The 15,302-nt window shown below is 39.7% G+C and overlaps 1 protein-coding gene across 1 annotated transcript in view; it reads right to left on the reverse strand.

The window, feature by feature from the left end:
• LOC306938810 (uncharacterized protein) overlaps positions 1-15,302 on the reverse strand; it is an 88,651-nt gene that overhangs the window by 54,684 nt on the left and 18,665 nt on the right. The gene's annotated exons all lie outside the window — the stretch shown is intronic.

Here is a 15,302-nt window from a genome sequence, read left to right on the forward strand (position 1 = left end):
TATTCTATGGATAGTGCCATCTCACACCCTCAATTTCTCTCCCAAATCTCTCCATAAACATTTAACTAAGCTTATCTATCTTGATCTAATTATTAAACATTAATTTAGATATTGTCTATACTATTTCATCTTCTTTAAATTGCATCAGACTTCATTCATGTGTAGTGCACGCAGCTAAACCATTATACTTAATATTTAGAAAAATTAAACACAACACAAACACAAAATGTTTTTCAATGCTTTATTAAAAAACTCAACATCTTCAATACACAAGTATGTAGAAAAAGTACAGCCAAGAATTCTTACAGACAAAATGATGCATTTCAGGGTCAAATAAGTGTAGAAATAAGGAGCAGTGCTTTAGGACTTCTGTCCAGGAACTCATCATGACTCGTGAACAATCTCTTTGCGAGTGCAAGTGTTTTTTTCCCTCTTTGAATCCCCCTTTTCAGTAGATGGAGTCACGTAGCGGTCACCGGTCTGTATTCAGGATGGACTCAATGGAGAAAGAACTGCTGAACTTGACCTCACATCTACTGTTAACAGCTCTGCAGGCTGCAGCTTCAGCTTCTGGTGGCGGTGGGGTCAACAGCTCCTTTCTCACTGAGGTCAACTCAGGGAACCATTCCAGAATTCCTTTGAAGTGACGACGCAGAATCTTTTGTGTTATTTTACTATGATCAACTGTCCAGTAGTTCCTGCACAACCCATTCCAACCCATTGGAATCTGAAAATAAAATAAAATAAGTTTGATTAAGCTTGATCAGTATAAGTCATCATCATCAATAAGTATCATTATTCCACCATTTAAATATTATAATCAGATGAATTAATATTTACCGTGGTAAAACATTTGCTGGTTGATAAACAGACTCTGATGTTGTTCTCAAAGGACTTTGTCCTCCCAAACCCGAATGCTTCCAGTCTGTCCATCACCTGGGAAAAAATAAAAAGTGATATTACAACTTAGGTCTGAAATGAGACAACTTTACATTTTAATGTATTAAACAGTTTTTGTTTTATCAGATGTGTTTCTTACCTCACTAAAGGTAAGCCTCTTTTCTGGAGAGTCTTGCAGGATGAAGGCGATCTTTGCCAAGTAGGTTTTGCAATGGTTGAACTTTTCTTGCTGACTCAGCAGACTCAACCCCAACAACCTCTTCTTGGTGGGTCTAGCTGCAGCACCAGATCTAGCAGTGAGTTCATGGTCTTGGCTGCCTCCGGTTGTGCAGATGGAGTAACTGTCACCTGTACATTGAACAGGGCGTGTGCCCACAGGTGAAGAGTTGACCTTCCACTTCAGTCCAACAGTTCTCTCCATGGACTCCTCTGACAGAGTAGGGGCTTTGCAGCACAGACCAGAGGGAGTGTCTTTCTTCAGGATGGAGTCAATGGAGAAACTGCTGAACTTCACCTCAGTTTTGCAGGATGTGGCTTCAGAACTAGGATGGAGAGTTGTGTAGTGGTACGGTGGTGGTGGTGGTCGTGGTGTGATCAACACCTCCTTTCTCTCTGTGGAGGTGAACTCTGGGAACCACTCCAGAAGGCCTAGGAAGTGACGTTCCACCATCCTTTCTGTTATTTGACTATGATCAAGTTTCCAATAGTTGGGGTTGTAATTCCATGCAGAATCTGGGCCATTTGGAACCTGAAAGTGAAGCAAAAACAAGAGAAGTTAGATTTGATTATGCTGTGAGAGTTCGGGTATTGAATGTTTTTCCCTGAACCGTGGAAAATGTATCAGTGAATCATTCTTCATTAGAGGGATTTATATTTACCTTGACAAAACAGCTGTACGTTGACAAACAGGCCCTGATGTTGTTCTCAAAAGATTTTGTCCATTTAGACGCAAATCCTTCCAGTCTGTCCATCAACTGAAAAACAAAAAACAAAATTAATTTACAAATCAGGTATGAAATAAGACAATACATTCCTTGATGCAAAATATATAATACTGAATTATATATGTAATGTTATTACATGTTTACTTTTGTCTAATCATTTATGTATGTCAAATTGCAATGCGCAGGTGTGTCTATTACTTACTTGAGTAAAGGTGAGCATCTTTTCTGGAGAGTCTTGCAGGATGAAAGCGATCATTGCCAAGTAGGTTTTGCATTGTTTAATTACTTTGTGAGAGAGGTGAGGTCCAAGGTTTTCAGACATGTTGTATATTTGCTGTAGATGAGAATGACGTCCAAGACACAGAGCAGTGGTTGGAGAAGTTCTCTCAGTCAGTAGCTTGTGCTGAATGAGCTGATGTCCAGGTCTCTGGATATATAAACCCTGTTGGAACAATAGGACATTAGAAGGTGTGAATTCCTGCTAAATGGGACCCTTGTCAGATGAGCTATGATGGCCAGGGTGGAGCTAATGACCACAACAACGACAATAGACTGTGTCCAACAGATCCTCTGGAGGTATCTGGGTGGAACATTCATAATTAGTTTAGTTTTATTTCAATCGATTCTATTAATTTAAATATAGTCTACATTTTAGATAATCTTGGAAATAAAAAAAGAATATCAGAACAACAAAAAACTCCCATATCTGCTGGGTGAAGTACAACAATGTGCAAACACAGCAGCAAGACTGTGAGCTGCTGTGATAGGAGATGGATATCAAAATGGAACATAACTAATAATTGTGTGTATTCCTCGACTATCTGCATTATTAGTGATCTTGGTAGAAATTTCGGATTTAGATTTATTGAAGATTCTGACTTTCAATTGTACATATATTTTGCGTTGGCAATGTAAAAGTATGTTTTCTCATGCCAATAGAGCCCTTTGAATTGAATTTTAACAGTGGAACGATCAATATCTCGTTATAATTTGAGCATGTTGAACTAAAGAAGTAAAAACAAAATATGCATATGTGGGATGAAAAAACATTTCTAGCATTATCTGGATGCACTCTGTATATTTGTGGGTTATTTGTTTAATTTATTTTAATTCTGTGATATATACTGTAAACCTTAAAAATCTGCCAAACCTAGCTAACCTAGTCTGTCCAATACATTCACCATATTCAGGTATAGTTCTAACAGTGTTTAAATGAACATCAGCATATATTTGAGTTTACTGGTTCATGTTTATTCAATGAGGGGAAGTTTTGCTTACATTCCAGTGATTATCACCTCTGCACTTCATTGTTTGTACCTGAAACAGACTGAGGCTACCCTATAGTGTATAGTCTATATTGATATACAGTTCCAAACATACTTCCATGTTTGGAACTTATTTAGTGCTGGATTGTGGACAACATTGACTCCAGTCTTTGACAGTTACAGCATATTATACAGCATATTATATCTTTATAATATTAAAATAGATGCCCAATGACTAATTAACTATTGTACTTTTCTATACATTTCACAGTGGATTAATGGGAGATGAAATGCCCAATTCTGGACATGTCATAGGAGGTGAAGAACCTTCCATGAAAATAACTGATCTACAAGGTCACAACGTGTCAAGTTGTGATACATTGTGAACTTTTAGATTGTCCATTTCCGGCGAGGATATTTGATGCAGGGGAGGAATGAGGGTATATACGTGGATTCATGTGCATAAGACATATCTCAAATTCGCTCTCACGTCAAATTGTGTTCTTTGCAACACTGCAATGTCTTGTGAATCTGTATTACTGTACATTGATTTGTTTCATTAATTATAACATATAATGTACACCTGGTAAATGTTGAACATAAATGTAATGTCTTCATCAAAGCCAATGGTCTCTCAGTGATGCATATCTGCTCAACTCCTTTGCACATTCAACTGTGACATTGATATGCATTATGCACATCACCTACACAGTTAGATACACATCACTATTATGCACATCACCTACACAGTTAGATACACATCACTATTATGCACATCACCTACACAGTTAGATACGCATCACTATTATGCACATCACCTACACAGTTAGATACGCATCACTATTATGCACATCACCTACACAGTTAGATACGCATCACTATATGCACATCACCTACACAGTTAGATACGCATCACTATTATGCACATCACCTACACAGTTAGATACGCATCACTATTATGCACATGACCTGCACACCTCTGGAACGGCTGTACATTGATTGAAGCTAATTAGCTAATCTAAAACATATAACATGGACAAGAGTTTAAAACACATGACATGTATTTCATTTGAGCGTATAGCGAAATAAATATGGAAAAACCACCACATAAAACAAATTTATTTCACAGAATGGTGTACGGAAAAATTATTACCTGCATGTAATTTAGATTGCATGTTATGTAGACAGACGTCACATTCATTTATTGACCTGGCATCCTATAGTTTGTATAGTTCCAATGATTATTGTATTATAATGTTTAGACTGATGACAGGTTCTTGGTTTACCTATGATCATGGAGTACTGTACTGTACTGTACTGTACTGTACTGTACTGTACTGTACTGTACTGTACTGTACTGTACTGTACTGTACTGTATAAATGTGTTGACTTCATTGAATGGCCCATTAGCCTCACAAACCTTTCTACACAATTACACTCACTTCTTAAAGAACACACATTTGACCAGAGTTGGAAAGTAATCAGCTACTTATATATTCAATATTGTAGATGTGCATTGTTATTACAAAATAATTTAGGTGTTCACAGTGGATCGGCTGTGTTCACAACATTCCTATGCTAAATGGTTTTAAGGAGCACATTTTGATAATTTGCTTGATGTTCTGTGTAAAGCACATTGAATTGCTGAATATATACACCTTCCCTGACAGTAGTCTCTGGTCCCTGGTCTCTTTGAAAGGGGATCATCGTCTAAGACAATAGAGAGTAGAGACATGAAACGAGGCGATAATCACTGGAATGCAGCAGAGGTGGAATGAAACTCTCATCTTGCCTCGACTGCTGTGACTGAAAACAAACCTTTTCACTGTGCAATGTGTGTAATATTCACTTTGGGCTTATACGCTGAATACAATGTTCTGGCCTTTAGGCCTTTTGTACAATGCCCATTGTACAATGCCCTGTACAATGAGAACAGGGCAATACAAAGTGTTTTAACTAAATCATTACAAAAAAACACAGGATATCCAGGACAGCAATATAAAAGGAGGTTTGAATACAATACAAAATAAAGTAATAAAGTAATTAGGTACAAATGAAACATATTCAGTGGTACACATTTTTAAAGCAGACCTGCAATTTGCTGTGAGTTTGTTCCAGATGTGTGGTGCATAAAAACAGAAAAATATGCCTTTCCCAGATGACGCCTCGTGACATCACGTCTCCATATATGGGCACGTCTCCATATATGGTCACGCCTCGTGACATCACACCTCGTGACACGTCACGCCATATGGCCATCTCTATATATGAAGATCACGACACTGACCTCATCTAACCCTGGATAACCATACATGGAGAAGACTGGATCATCAGATAGATAGATAGATAGATAGATAGATAGATAGATAGATAGATAGATAGATTTCTTTATTTTTGTGTCATGCACCCAAGGCTCCCAGCCCACATGGACTTATAGGACACACCATACAAATCATTGCTTCAATATTGCATAGATCTGCATATATGGAGCCGGCCAGCAATCTACATCTGACCTCAAACCCTTAGATCTCCATATATGGAGCCGAACTGTTCTGACATTCCATATGTTGATCTGACCTCATAAAACCCTGTACACTCAAGTCTCAAGACACGCTCCATATATGGCAGTGTGCCGTCTGCCGTCACCCAGGCGGATGTGTGCACGCGACCTCGCCCGCAGGGCGTCTAACTGGTATCGAAATATTGTTATTACGCTAAGCTATGATATATTCTTCAAGTGACAGTAGGCTGACTTTGTAATTGTGTTAATATGACTGTTGAAATTCTGAATTATAATTCACAACTATTCACAACTATAAACATTATAGGATGCCCGACCACATCTGTGTACTGTATAACATGCTAAAAAAATATATATATTTTGCTATACACCAAGACATTACTAACATTACTGTGTGCAGTTTACCGAATGTAAACTGCACTGTGCTGGTAGCTTTTTAAAGGATTGCATTGCACATACTTTATAAACTGTGTACGCTCAAATGAAATGCATGTCACACACATTGGGTTTTAAACTTTTGTCCTTGCTATATCATGTGTTTTAGATTTTTCTGGCTGAGGGGGAATGGTACATTTTCATATTCTTTATGGATAAAGTATCACAAGGTGTGATGTCATGAGGCGTGACCATATATGGAGACGTGACCATATATGGAGACGTGATGTCACGAGGCGTCATCTGGGAAAGGCATATTTACTGTTTTTATGCACCACACATCTGGAACAAACTTGCAGGTCTGCTGCAACTCGTCGTTTTAAAAATGTGTACAACTGAATATGTGATGTATTCCCATGCTTTTTGTTCTTGCTTAATGTAAGTCGCTCTGGATTAAGAGCGTCTGCTAAATGCCTAAATTGTAAATTGTTTCATTTGTACCTAATTACTTTATTACTTTATTTTGTATTGTATTCAAACCTCCTTTTATATTGCTGTCCTGGATATTCTGTGTGTTTTTTTATAATGATTTAGTTAAAACACTTTGTATTGCCCTGTTCTCATTGTACAGGGCATTGTACAATGGGCATTGTACAAAAGGCCTAAAGGCCAGAACATTGTATTCAGCGTATAAGCCCAAAGTGAATATTCCACACATTGCACAGTGAAAAGGTTTGTTTTCAGTCACAGCAGTCGAGGGAAGAAGAGAAGAGTTGTTTCATGCCACCTCTGCTGCATTCCAGTGATTATCGCCTCGTTTCATGTCTCTATTGTCTTAGACGATGATCCCTTTTCAAAGAGACAAGGTGTAAAGTTTTATCTAGCAATTCAATGTGCTTTACACAGAACATCAAGCAAATGATCAAATGTGCTCCTTAAAAGCATTTAGCATAGGAATGTTGTGAACCATCCGATCCACTATGAACAAAGATATATATTCTTAGTCACCTCTTCAGACTCCACCCATAGCCCGTAGCACAGCACTGGCCCTAGCTTCGACGCCATTACAGGCTTATGCAAAGGAAACATTTTTTATTTAGATAGAATGTAGACTGATGCAAGGTCATTATTGACCTGGCATCCTATACATTATAAGACAATCCCCATTTTTCAAGACTCTTTGTGGAAAAAGAACATTGAATGTCAAATAGTCTAGTCCCCGATTATAATACGACCCTGTTTTTAAAAAATATATATATTTCCATTAGAAAAAAACACCTTGAAGACCTTAACAGGAGCCCTCGTACAATGTTTCTTCGACTATGCATGCACCTCTTGGTACCACAGCACCTCAAAAGGCCCTTAAAACAAGGCTCCAGGCTCTTACTTGTCCTCACCCCCCTCACCCCTGCCCACTTTGACAGGCTGGAATGGCTTAGGGTCGACGACAGAGTACAGCATCTTGCAATGGGTCTGGTCTACAAGATTCGATACACCACCAAGATACCCATGTACCTGTCTAAATACTTCCTTAATGTTAACGAAGTCCACACCCACAACACCAGAGGGAGTGCAACAAACCATGTACAACCCAGATTCGGCACAAACAAGGGACTAAATTATTTTCGCTCCTATGCCACCAAAATGTGGAACGCCCTACCAACAGTCATTAAGACATGCAAATCCCTTGACTCCTTCAAAACCGCTCTCAAAGGGCACCTACGGACGGTCCCCGTACAATCTGAATCCCCCCACCCCTTTTCCCCCTCACTGTATATGTTTCTTTTCCCTTTTTACCTCATTTATGATGAATTCCTGTTCTTTGGCTATATAGAAGTGTCTATTTGTACGTCTCTAAATGTTTTGATGAATTTAACAAGGTGGACCCTCTTGTAAACAAGTGTAATGATTTATTGGGTCGTCCACTCACAGTTGACAGTCTTTGTATTGAGTTGTGCTTGAAATGTACTGTAATTCTGCAAAACTGTTAATACATATTTCAATCAATCAAAACTGTTAGACAGGGCTCCAGACAAATGAGTTAATACAACATAAAGTCGTTTAACCTTTGACCTTATACACTGGCTATATGGATACATATTGAAATATTTTAACGACACAAATGAGGGGTACACAATATTCTCAGATAGGGTGCTGTATATATATAATAATCATTAATACTGAATTATATTACTATTAATTAACCAGTAAGACGCATAAGGGCGGCCTGGGCCGTGGCTCAGCGGTCCAGGCACCTTGGCTGGTATTCCAGTCTGGCAGTGTGCCGTGGGTTCGACTCCCGATCCCGACGGCCTTTACTGCATGTCTTCCCCCCCATCTCTCTCCCCATTTCCTGTCAGCCTACTGTCTGTCCCTCCATAACAAATATAAAATAAAGGTGAAAGCCACAAAAAAAAAAAATTAAAAAAAGAAGAAAGACACATAAGGGCGAGAAGCGTGCACGGCTGCACGCATCCGCCTCGTTTACGGCAGACTGCTGGGCGAGCGCAGGAATTCTGTACTGGCCATATAAGGAGCATGTCTTGAGTGTACATGGTTTGATGAGTCCAGATCAAGATATGGAATTTCAGAACAGGTCAGCTCCATATATGGAGATCTAAGGCCATGACCATTTACATATATAAATGTAATATATCCATATATGGAGATCTAAGGATTTGAGGTTTGAGGTCAGATGTGGAGTTGCCGGCCAATATTGATGACATCAGGGATCTCCACTGATGATGTCACGCGATGTCACAAGACCTGGGCACCATATATGGGGGCTTTTCCATGTATGGGGATTTTGAATGATACACTGACGGGATTTGCACAGGAATTGCACGTTTTCATAGTAAATGCGACCTTTGGTTGCAATTACAAAGTTTGAGAACCATGTCTTAGTGGATAACCTGTGTGACACATGTACACACACACACACACCTTGACCATTTACATATATAAATGTAATGTTATTATGTTTTGTAACAACAATGTACGTCTACAATACCATACATTAGTATACAATTACGTAGCTTGTAACTCAAATAATTGCAGTGGAGCAAGTCCAATATTTGCCTCCGAGATGTATAGAGTAGAAGTGTAGACACATTGAAATGTTGAGGTTTACTATTATTTAAAAGTACAGTACTGTACAGTAAATGTAGCTGGTAAAATGTGACTGTGTTCTTTAATGCAGAAGTGAGTGTAATTGTGTAGAAAGAAGATTGACGTGAATAAGAGGTCATGTTGTTGATGTGTTCATGAACAGAACACATTCCAGTGATTATCACCTCATCCAGGACTCCCAGGGTTTGTGAGGCTAATGGCCATTCAATGAAGTCAACACATGTATTATACATTTACACAGTACAGTACAGTACAGTACAGTACAGTACAGTACAGTACAGTACAGTACAGTACAGTACAGTACAGTACAAACATTATAATACAATAATCATTTGAACTACACACACACACACACACACACACACACACACACACACACACACACACACACACACACACACACACACACACACACACACACACACACACACACACACACACACACACACACACACACACACACACACACACACACACACACACACACAATGAAGACACAGGAGAAACCTTACTGGAAAAACCTAAATATGTCTAATATGGTAACATTGCTGACATTAGCTTATCAATGTACAGCCATTCCAGAGGTGGATTTGCATAATAGTGATGTGTATCTAACTGTGTAGGTGATGTGCATAATGCATATGCATACTCCAGGAGGTTTGTGAGGCTAATGGGCCATTCAATGAAGTCAACACATGTGTATTATACATTTACACAGTACAGTACAGTACAGTACAGTACAGTACAGTACAGTACAGTACAGTACAGTACAGTACAGTACAGTACAGTACAGTACAGTACAGTACAGTACAGTACAGTACAGTACAGTACAGTACAGTACAGTAATCATTGGAACTATACAAACTATAGGGCACTATAGGGCACACAGTGGATCGGCTGTGTTCACAACATTCCTATGCTAAATGTTTTTAAGGAGCACATTTGATCATTTGATTGATGTTCTGTGTAAACTTCCCTGACAGTAGTTATAATTTACACCTGGTCTCTTTCAAAGGGGATCATCGTCTAAGACAATAGAGACATGAGACGAGGCGATAATCACTGGAATGCAGCAGAGGTGGCATGAAACAACTCTTCTCTTCTTGCCTCGACTGCTGTGACTGAAAACAAACCTTTTCACTGTGCAATGTGTGGAATATTCACTTTGGGCTTATACGCTGAATACAATGTTCTGGTCTTTAGGCCTTTTGTACAATGAGAACAGGGCAATACAAAGTGTTTTAACTAAACCATTATAAAAAAACACAGGATATCCAGAACAGCAATATAAAAGGAGGTTTGAATACAATAAAAAGTAAAGTAATAAAGTAATTAGGTACAGTACAAATGAAACATATTCAGTGGTACACATTTTTACCTGCAATTTTCTGTGAGTTTGTTCCAGATGTGTGGTGCATAAAAAACAGAAAATATGCCTTTCCCAGATGACGCCTCGTGACATCACGTCTCCATATATGGTCACGTCTCCATATATGGTCACGCCTCGTGTCATCACACCTCGTGACACGTCACGCCATATGGCCATCTCTATATATGAAGATCACGACACTGACCTCATCTAACCCTGGATAACCATACATGGAGAAGACTGGATCATCAGATAGATAGATAGATAGATAGATAGATAGATAGATAGATAGATAGATAGATAGATAGATAGATAGATAGATAGATAGATAGATAGATAGATAGATAGATAGATAGATAGATAGATAGACATGGACTTATAGGACATACCATACAAATCATTGCTTCAATATTGCATAGATCTGCATATATGGAGCCGGCCAGCAATCTACATCTGACCTCAAACCCTTAGATCTCCATATATGGAGCCGAACTGTACAGTACAGTATAAACATTATAATACAATAATCATTGGAACCACACACACACACACACACACACACACACACACACACACACACACACACACACACACACACACACACACACACACACACACACACACACACACACACACACACACACACACACACACACACACACACACACACACACACACACACACACACAGGAGAAACCTTACTGGAAAAACCTAAATATGTCTAATATGGTAACATTGCTGACATTAGCTTATCAATGTACAGCCATTCCAGAGGTGTGGAGGTGATGTGCATAATAGTGACGTGTATCTAACTGTGTAGGTGATGTGCATAATGAATATGCGTACTCCAGGAGGTTTGTGAGGCTAATGGGCCATTCAATGAAGTCAACACATGTATTATACATTTACACAGTACAGTACAGTACAGTACAGTACAGTACAGTACAGTACAGTACAGTACAGTACAGTACAGTACAGTACAGTACAGTACAGTACCTCAGTTATCACTGATTGTATTATAATGTCTAAACATCATACAATATGTACATTGAAACTATTGGATGCTGGGTTAATGAACCCATGGCATCTGTCTCTACATGCTATCTACATTTATAAGTAGAAAAATAATCTATTTACGTAGTAACTAATGATTCACACTATACACCACAGGGTAGTAAAGAATACAATTTGACATGAATTAGTGTACGAACATTATAGATTGGATTTGTGTTATGTGGGACAGTCCGGATATGAAGGTTATATCATATGCATGGACATGTGCGGTCCATCTTACAAATAAACAAAAAACATGTTGGATTAAAACATTGGGTTTTTACTTCTCAATGTCAATATGTTCAACATGCTCAAAATATAACGAGACAACCATGAACAAAAAATATTGATATGCTCTGGGAATCTGTATCCAAAATAAACGGAATTCAAGATCATTGTTTGAGAAATGAATACTGTTTGTTTCCACTGTCACTCTGATATTCATGCTAAAATAAAACTAAAAAACTAAAATGAATGTTACACCCAGATACCTCCAAAGGATCTGTTGGACATGGTCTATTGTTGTTGTGGTCATTGGCTCCACCCTGGCCATCAAAGCTCATCTATGGAAAGGCCCTCATTAACCAAGCAGCAATTCACACCTTCGAATGTCCTATTGTTCCAACAGGGTTTATATATCCAGAGACCTGGACATCTGCTCATTCAGCACAAGCTACTGACTGAGAGAACTTCTCAAACCACTGCTCTGTGTCCTGGACTTGATTCTACAACAAAGATACAAGATGTCTGAAAACCACGGACCTCGTCTGTCTTACCACCATTCACCCAATGCTGCTCTGCAAGAAAGTTTCAACAAGTGCAAAACCTACTTGGCAATGGTCGCCTTCATCCTACAAGACTCTCCAGGCAAGATGCTCACCTTTAGTCAGGTAAGAAACAGACAATACATCCTGCTGCTAACCGTTTGATACATTTCATAATGTAATGTAATGCCATATATGGGGATAAAAGGCCGTCACTTGGTGTTGCGAAGGCTCTCAGGTCTACATGGTAACTTATTTCAGACCTAATTTGTAACTTGATTTCTATTTTTTCCTCCATGCAGTTGATGGACAGACTGGAAGCATTCGGGTCGACGAGGACAAGATCCTTTGAGAACAACATCAGAGTCTGTTTGTCAGCCAACACATGTTTTGTCAAGGTAAATATACATTAGCCAAACAAACATTTCACTGATAAAAATGTAAACTGTCAACTCTAAATAGCTGAAATATCATTATACTGACAACATACTGCTTTACTTTTCAGATTGCACTGAGCCCGTCAGACCCATGGAACAACTGGAGATTTGATCATAGTAAGATAACAGAAAAGATGGCACGTCGTCACTTCAAAGGAGTTATCTGGTGGTTCCCCGAATTCAGCTCCATGGAGAGAAAGGATATGTTGACCACACCACCACCAGACCACTACACAACGCTCCACTCTCCTGAAGCCGCAGCCTGCAAAGCTGTTAACAGCAGATGTGAGGGGAAGTTCAGCAGTTCTTTCTCCATTGACTCCATCCTGAAGAAAGATAGTCCCTCTGGTATGGGCTGCAAAGCCTCTCCGCTGTCAGAGAAGTCTGTTGGGTCGGTCAAAGTGCAGCAGAAGCGTAATTGGTCTACAGAGAGAACTGTTGACAGGATCTACGCAGACGATGGACTCACTGATGATTGTGCTGCTGCTAGACCCACCAAGAGAATGTGCATGAGTCCCGATCCACCCAATGCTACTCGGCAAGAAAGGTTCAACGAGTGCAAAACCTTCTTGGCAATGATCGCCTTCGTCCTACAAGACTCTCCAGAAAAGATGCTCACCTTCAGTCAGGTAAGAAACGCACAATCCACTAATAATTTAACTCTTTCCTTTCCTGGGCAACATTAGCTACTTCAAACTTGGCCTTATCTCTGCCAGTGATATCCATTTTATATCAAATGTAAATTTGACTTCTCCAAGAATGCATTCATAATAACACGTATGTTTCTTTCCTGCAGTTGATGAACAGACTGGACTCATTGGGATCTCGGCGGACAAAATCGTTTGAGAACACCATCAGAGTCCGCTTGTCAACCGACACATGTTTTGTCAAGGTAAATATAAATTCCTTTCGCTGATAAGAATTGTCACAAATTATTCAGTATTTACCTGAGCTCTCATATCTCATCTCAATAAATTCTAACCGTACCGTTCTTCCATTTTCAGATTTCATTCAGCCCAGAGTCCCCATGTAACTACTGGAAACTGGATCACAGCAAAATAACAGAAAAGATGGTGCATCGTCACTTCCATGGCCTTTTGGAGTGGTTCCCAGAGTTCACCTCCACAGAGAGAAAGGAGATGACCCCACCAGCTGCAGCCTGCAAAGCTGTTAACAGCAGATGTGAGGTGAAGTTCAACAGTTCTTTCTCCATTGACTCCATCCTGAAGAAAGACAGTCCCTCTGGTCGGTGCTGCAAAGCCTCTCCTCTGTCAGAGGAGGCCGATGGGTCAGCAGTGGAGCAGGAGCCTAGTTGGTCCACAGAGAGAACAGTTGAACTGAAGATGAAGTTCACCTGGGACTCTTCACCTGTGGAGTCTGTGGACACACAGCTTGTTCAATGTGCAGGTGACAGTTACTCTGTCAGAGAATTCACTCACTGGTGGTGATGATTGATGATGCATCAAGAGATTGTTCAGGAACCATGATGAGTGCGTTCCTCGACAGAAGACAGATAGCACTGTATGGACCCATTTGATGTCGATATTCATAAATTTTGCCTGTACTTCACTTTATACAGTTTATGGATTACAGTACTTGTTGAGTTTTATTTTGTAAATAAAAGCATTGAAAACATTTGTTTAATTTGTTTTTTTCCTGAGAAACTAGTATACTCAAAGACAACTTATGTTCATTCTCCGTTTAGTATGGATGTGCACACTATTGAAAATTCAGAAGAACAGAGAAATGTCACTCCATGGCATAAACTAAAGAATCCTCAAGTTCAGACCAAGGCTGCCCTCTTGTGGATATTATGGATATAGCAATAAGTGCAGTCTAAACTAAAGTTTACAGAAGTTCTGAACGAAAACACCACGGGCAATAGGCCTATTTTATTATGTTGTGTATTTCAATAGATTTGAAATCATGCAAACATGTGAAAGCAATGATGATGATGATGATGCGTCAAGCTAATCAAGCTAAACCACTCATTTAATTGAGACTGCATGCATGTCCACTTGGTATAAAGAATGATGGCGCGTTCGGAAATAGCGCACTGAGCGCACTGTGCAGTGCAAACTAATAGGCGAGTGCGCTCCCGGTGCGCATTTCCGAACGCACCCGATCATGTATCATGGGGTGTACTGTACACAGGTGTGATTTAATGAATATGCAACACCAGTCGCAAATGCATTATCATCACAAACTAAATATCCGAGATTTCAATGTGGCAACGCGGCAATAACAGTCAGCAAAACGCGGTGCGGGCCTGCGGGTGCGGCAAGGCAAGCCATTTTCCGCTGCCGCCCTGCGGCGAGGAGACCATTACTGTAACTGTACACACAGCGTCAACGTGAGAGAAAGCGGCAGCCAATCAGAAACGGACGGGAAACAGAATCTCCCCACTACTCCAAACTCGCTTTTCCATTTCACCCACGGGGTTCTGGATCCGCTCTAGAGCCCGCCTACTCTACTGTATCCTGTCTGTTTTTTGTACAAAACGGACGCGTCGTTTTTTAAACATATCCGCTCTAGAATCCGGACC

This window comes from Electrona antarctica, assembly GCF_951216825.1.
Source record: "Electrona antarctica genome assembly, chromosome: 15".
Classification (NCBI taxonomy): domain Eukaryota; kingdom Metazoa; phylum Chordata; class Actinopteri; order Myctophiformes; family Myctophidae; genus Electrona; species Electrona antarctica.